Consider the following 6,926-nt stretch of genomic DNA (forward strand, 5'->3'; position numbering starts at 1 on the left):
CCACTTTCTGTTCCAAGACAGAGCCTGCATGACTCTTCCCTAACAGATCACTCAGCCTTGACCTTTACTTGCCATGTTTTACCTTATCTCTGAGTGAATTTGTAATTTTTGCCTCTTGTCTCTCTTTGCGTTCCATTTTGGGGAATTCTCTCAAGGGCAGGTAGAAGGTGTACAGATAACAGCTGTCAGGCTCCATCAGGGCCAAAGTCTCTACCCTGACACCAATCTTTTTTTTTTAATATTTATTTATCTATTTAGCTGAACCTAGTCTTATTTGCAGCACACGGGATCTTTTAGTTGCAGCACATGGGATCTTTTAGTTGAGGCATGCGGGATCTAGTTCCCTGACCAGGGATCGAACCCGGGCCCCCTGCATTGGAAGCGAGGAGTTTTAACCTCCGGACCACCAGGGAAGTCTCCCGACACCAATGTTAAGAGACATCCTGGGATGTTTGGAGGCCTCGTCCCAAGCACAGGTTGCATTCTCCTCTCTCCCTCACAACTTAGGTGTTGTTGCAAGGATGCACAGCCCCTAGTGCTGCTTATTCAGGGCTCCTTGATGACAGATTCATAGAAAGTCAGAACCAAAAGAGACCTCAGAAATACCCTAGTCCAATTCTCTAATTTTACAAAGGAAATACAGGGGAAACTGAGGTCCAAAGAGGTGACCTTACTGCAGATGGGAAGGCAGATTGATGCAACTACTTTGGGGGACTTCCTTGGTGGTACAGTGGTTAAGAATCCGCCTGCCAATGCAGGGGACACGGGTTCAATCCCTGGTCCAGGAAGATCCTACATGCCGCGGAGCAACTAAGCCCATGCGCCACAGTTACTGAGCCTGTGCTCTAGAGCCTGCAAGCCACAACTACTGAGCTCGTGTGCTAACACTACTGAAGCCCGCATGCCTAGAGCCCATGCTCCACAACAAGAGAAGCTACCGCAATGAGAAGCCCATGCACCACAACTACAGAAAGGCCACACGCAGCAACGAAGACCCAACGCAGCGAAAAAAAAAAAACAACAAAAAAAATTACTTTGGAAATCATTTGGCATTTATCTTATAAAATTAAAGAGTAACATACACTAAGACCCTGCAGCTTCACTCCTAGGTATGTACCCCGGAGACTCTCACACACATATGTGCGAGGACACACATGCAAGATTGTCCAAAAACTGGACAGAGCCCAGATGTCCATCAACAGTTGGATGGATGGATGGGTTGTGGTATATTCATACAAGGAAAAACTTGACAGACAGCAGGGGAAAATGAATGAATTGCAGCTACCCACAGCAACATGAATGCGTCTCAAAAAACAAGTGTTGAGCAAAAGAAAGTAGACCAGGGGACACAGGTTCGTGCCCCGGTCCGGGAAGATCCCACATGCCGCAGAGCGGCTGGGCCCGTGAGCCATGGCCGCTGAGCCTGCGCGTCCGGAGCCTGCGCGTCCGGAGCCTGTGCTCCGCAACGGGAGAGGCCACAACAGTGAGAGGTCCGCGTACCGCAAAAAAAACAAAAAAACCCCCCAAAAAACCCACACAGTTATAGTAGGATTCAACTCACATAGAGTTAAAACAAGCAAAACTAAATTGTATTATTTGGAATGGATACATAGGAGGAAAAACCACAGAGAAAAGCAAGGAAATGATTATTGAAAAAAAAAAAGGACAGTGGTTCTTTCATTTCATATGTGTTTACTGAACTCCTGCAATGTGCCACATGCTATTCTGGGCACGGGAGCAACAACAGTGAATGAAACAAGCAAAGATTCTCACCCTGTGGAGCTCACATTTTATCAGCAATAAACAATTCATAAAATAAATAAAGAAGTTATAATAGTATATTGGAAGGTGGTTCTATGGAAAAAAGAAAAGCACGGAGGCTCAAGAATTCCCAGATCAGGGAGGGATAAATTAGGAGGTTGAGATTAACATATACACACTACTATATATATAGAACAGATAACCAACAAGGACCTACTGTATATAGAACAGGGAACTCTACTCAATATTTTGTAATAACCTGTAAGGGAAGAGAATCTGAAATATATATATATATATATATATATGTATGTATGTATAACTGAATCGCTGTGCTGTACACCTGAAACTAACACAATTTTATAATCAACATACTTCCATAAAAAAATTAATTAGTTAAAAAAATAAATGAATAAGCAATTCCCGCATTGGAAGTTGAGGGCAAGTAGGTTGCAGTATTATCGAGGATGGGCAGGGTTAGCCTCATCGAAAAGGAGAGATTTGAGCAAATGCATGAAGGAGGGGAAAGTGTCAGTTAAGTGGTGGGGAGGCAGTATTCCAGCCCAGTCCCAGGCCCTTTGGAGCTGAGAGAACAGGCCAAGCGAAGGCCCTAAGGAAGGAGTCTAGCTGGTGTCTTCCTGCATGAGGAAGAGTAAGGAGGCCAGGGGCTGGAGCACGGGGCGTGATGGGGAGAGTAGCTTTTATTCTGAGTGAAATAGGGGACCACTACAGGGTTTTAAACAGAGTGCCATGATCTGAGTTATAATTTAGAAGGAATATTCTGACTCCTGTGTTGAGAAAGAAGGGGGCAAGGGTAGAACGTGGAGACCTAGTTGGAAGGATCTTGCATTAATCCAAGAGAGAGACCATGGGGGCTCCGACCAGAGCAGGAACTGGAAAGGTGGTGGTTACCTGGGTAGGGGTGGCAGTGCAGGAGTGGGGTTGTGATTGGGGAGGGGCCTCACAGGGAGTTACCTGTGTGATGAATGCATGGGTGTTCATTTTATAATTATCTGTTAAACTGTACATGTTTCATTGATGTTTCTGTACCTATGTTTTAATTCACAGTAAATGAGGAAATAAAGAAGTAACATAAGGAGACAAGCTAGTAAATGGCTGGGACAGGTTGGGATCCAATTCCAGTGCCTTTTGCCCTACCAATCCAACCCAAGACACGCGTCCCAGCTCAGTTCCCCTATATCCTGGTGCTGTGGCTTGGGGCAAACCCTGTCACCTCTCTCAGGCCCAGTGTTTCATCTGGGAAACCAGGAAAGTACTGCCTGGCTCCCTCCCTCCCTTGGGTGCTGTGAATTTCACAAAGTGTTTTGTAAACTGCCAAAAAGCACATGTTACTGTTGCTGTTTTATTGAATTTTTTTTTTTTTTTTTGCGGTACACAGGCCTCTCACTGTTGTGGCCTCTCCCATTGCGGAGCACAGGCTCCAGACGCGCAGGCTCAGCGGCCATGGCTCACAGGCCCAGCTGCTCCACGGCATGTGGGATCTTCCCGGACCGGGGCATGAACCCGCGTCTCCTGCATCGGCAGGCGGACTCTCAACCACTGTGCCACCAGGGAAGCCTGTTTTATTGAATTTAAAAAACCATCTTTACTGATATATAATTGAAGTACAATAAACTGTACATAGTTAAAGTGTACCATTTGATGAGTTTTAACACATGCATACACAATGAAAATGTTACCACAATCAAGATAATACACATATCCTTTACCCCCCAAAAGTCTCCTTCTACTCCTTTGTAATCTATCCCTCCCTGCCCTATACCTCCAAGTTCCCAGGAGACACCGTTTTGCTTTTGGGCAATACAGATTAAGTTTGCATTTTCTAGAATTTTATATAAATGGAATTATATAGTCTTTTTTGTACAAATTCTTTCATTCAGCATCATTACTTTGAGCTTTATCCATGTTACGCATGTATCAATAGTTCTTTCCTGGGCTTCCCTGGTGGCGCAGTGGTTGAGAATCTGCCTGCTAATGCAGGGGACACGGGTTCAAGACCTGGTCTGGGAGGATCCCACATGCCGCGGAGCAACCAGGCCCGTGAGCCACAACTACCGAGCCTGCGCGTCTGGAGCCTGTGCTCTGCAACAAGAGAAGCTGCGATAGTGAGAGGCCTGTGCACCGAGATGAAGAGTGGCCCCCGCTTGCCACAACTAGAGAAAGCCCTCGCACAGAAGCAAAGACGCACACTGCAAAAATAAATTAATAAACTCCTACCCCCAACATCTTTAAAAAAAAAAAAGTTCTTTCCTTTTAATAGCTGAGTAGTATTCCATTACATGGATAAACTACAATTTGTTTATCCATTGACCAGTTGATGGCTATGTTTCCAGTTTGGAGCTATTACAACTAAAGCTGCTATGAATGTTCCCATAGAGCTTTGATTTCTCTTGGGTAGATTTCTAGGAGTAGAATGGCTGGGTCATATGCTAAGTGTGTTGAACTTTTTTAGAAGCTGCCAAACTGTTTCCTAAAGTGGTTAAACCATTTTACATTCTCACCAGCAGTGTGTGAGAGTTCTGGCTGCTTAACGACCTCATCAACCTGGTAACATCAGTCTTTTTCACTTTAACCATTATAGCGGGTGTGTAGTGGTGTCTACCTGTAGTTCTTTTTATTTATTCATTTATCTGTTTATTTATTTATTTTTGGCTGTGTTGGGTCTTCACTGCTGCGCACGGGCTTTCTCTAGTTGCGGTGAGCGGGCGGTGGTTTCTTTTGTTGCAGAGCACGGGCTCTAGGCGCGCGGACTTCAGTAGTTGTGGCACACAGCCTCAGTAGCTGTGGTGCACGGGCTTAGTCGCCACGCAGCATGTGGGATCTTCCCGGACCAAGGCTCGAACCCGTGTCCCCTGCCTTGGCAGACGGATTCTCAACCACTGTGCCACCAGGGAAGCCCCGTACCTGTGGTTCTTAATTTGTATTTTCCTAATGACATTGAGCATCTTTTCATGTGCTAATTGACCTTCCACATATCTTCTTCAATGAAATAACTATTAAAATCTTTTGGTCATTTTTTAATTTATTTGTCTTATTATGGGGTTGTAAGAGCTCTTTACTTATTGTACTTACAAGTTCTTTGTCAGATAGATGTTTTGCAAATATTTTACCCCAGTCTGTGGCTTGCCTTTTAATTTTCTTAACAGTGTCTTTTTGAAGAGCAAAGGATTTTCATTTTGATGATATCAAATTTATTTTTTCTTTTTCATGTTTTTTTGCTCTATTATTTTCATCTTTTTTTTATAGTTTTATAATTCGACCTCTTATATTTAATTATTTTGAGTTAATTTTTGTATGTAGTATGAGGTAAGGGTCAGATTTTTGCTTATTTTGCTTTGTTTTGGCATATGGTCATCCAATTGTTCCAGCATCATTTGTCAAAAAGATTATTCTTTCCCCAATGAGTTTCCTCAGCAACATTAATTGATCATATATGTGTGGATCTAGTTATGGACTCTATTTTATTCCATTGATTTATATATTGATCTTTATGCTAATGCCATTACTGTAGCTCTAAAGTACGTGTGTCCTCATCTCCCTCACAGGCACACAGAACTTTGAATAACAATATCACTTTGTGTAGTCATTATTGCTTTTTTTGGTTTTATTTTTTTTAATTAATTAATTAATTAATTAATTAATTTATGGCTGTGTTGGGTCTTTGTTTCTGTGCGAGGGCTTTCTCTGGTCGCGGTGAGCGGGAGCCACTCTTCATCGCAGTGCGTGGGCCTCTCACTGTCGCGGCCTCTCTTGTTGTGGAGCACAGGCTCCAGACGCGCAGACTCAGTAGTTGTGGCTCACGGGCCTAGTTTATCCACGGCATATGGGATCTTCCCAGACTAGGGCTCGAACCCGTGTCCCCTGCACTGGCAGGCAGATTCTCAACCACTGCACCACCAGGGAAGCCCCGTCATTATTGTTTTATGCAACTCTCTCCCTGGTTAGACAGAACTCTTCCAGGAAAGAAATCACGTTATTTTTTTATATTGGTACTAACGGTATTCTTTTTTAAAATTAAACTTATTTTGAGATAATTACAGATTCATATGCAGTTTTAAGAAATAATACAAAGACATCCCATGTACCCTTTACCCAGTTTCCCCCAATGGTAACATTTTGAAAAACTTTAGTGCAATAACTCAACTAGAAAATAGACACAGATCTTATTCAGGTTTCACCACCTTTACATGTACTCATTGGTGTATAGTTGTGCGTCGTTAAGGGTATCTTTTTGCTATTTAAACCTTAACAATGATTTTTGTTTGTTTGTTTTTAGCTCCCCCTATGAATACAAGGCTAAGCCCTCATAATCTCGTTGGTGTTGGAAGTTGACGTTCCAGAGTAATGTAGTAGAGACTTCCCTGGCAGCGCAATGGTTAGGAATCCGCCTGCCAATGCAGGGCACACAGTTCAATCCCTGGTCTGGGAGGATCCCACGTGCCGTGGAGCAACTAAGCCCGCGAGCCACAACTACTGAGCCCTTGTGCCACAACTGCTGAAGCCCGCGCACCAGAAGCCCCTGCTCCGCAACAAGAGAAGCCACAGAAACGAGAAGCCCACGCACGGCAACTAGAGAAAGCACCCCCCCGCAGCCCAAAATAAATAAATCTTAAAAAAATATATGTAGTAAATGCAGGGTGTTTATTGGAACCTAGAAGAACCTAGTCCACCTTTTTTGGGGGTAAGTGGTGGTATGGGGAAGGATATCAGGAAACGCCTGGAGCGGGTGCGGGCCTGCCAGGTGCTCACTAAATGTGTCACATTGAAGGTTAGTGTCCTTAGGTGCCTGGCCCAGGGTCACGCAGTGGTGTACACAGACCTAGCACTTCGGCTCCGAAGTCCAGGTCTCTCTCCCTCTAATAGTGGTACACGTGCACATATCCTTGCCACGAATGCCTTACCCCTATTTGGAATTCTGCCCCCGACCTTCTTCCTGTTTTCCTGACTGTAAACTCTAAACGCCACGCAACGCCGAGAAGAACCGATGTAGCGTGCAACAGCCAACATAACAGAGCACTCCCGCCTCGCGGGCGCCTTGCAGCCGCTGGCCACGAACTCCTCTCACCCCGCTCAACGCGCGGCTGCCTGGACGCATGCGCACGCTGGCAGCGGTTGTGCCCGGGACTCAGCCTTGCGCGCGAGGGGCG

The sequence above is a fragment of the Aethalodelphis obliquidens genome, unplaced genomic scaffold, assembly GCF_003676395.1.
Source record: "Aethalodelphis obliquidens isolate GAN/ISIS:26980383/991018 unplaced genomic scaffold, ASM367639v1 scaffold89, whole genome shotgun sequence".
Taxonomy (NCBI): domain Eukaryota; kingdom Metazoa; phylum Chordata; class Mammalia; order Artiodactyla; family Delphinidae; genus Aethalodelphis; species Aethalodelphis obliquidens.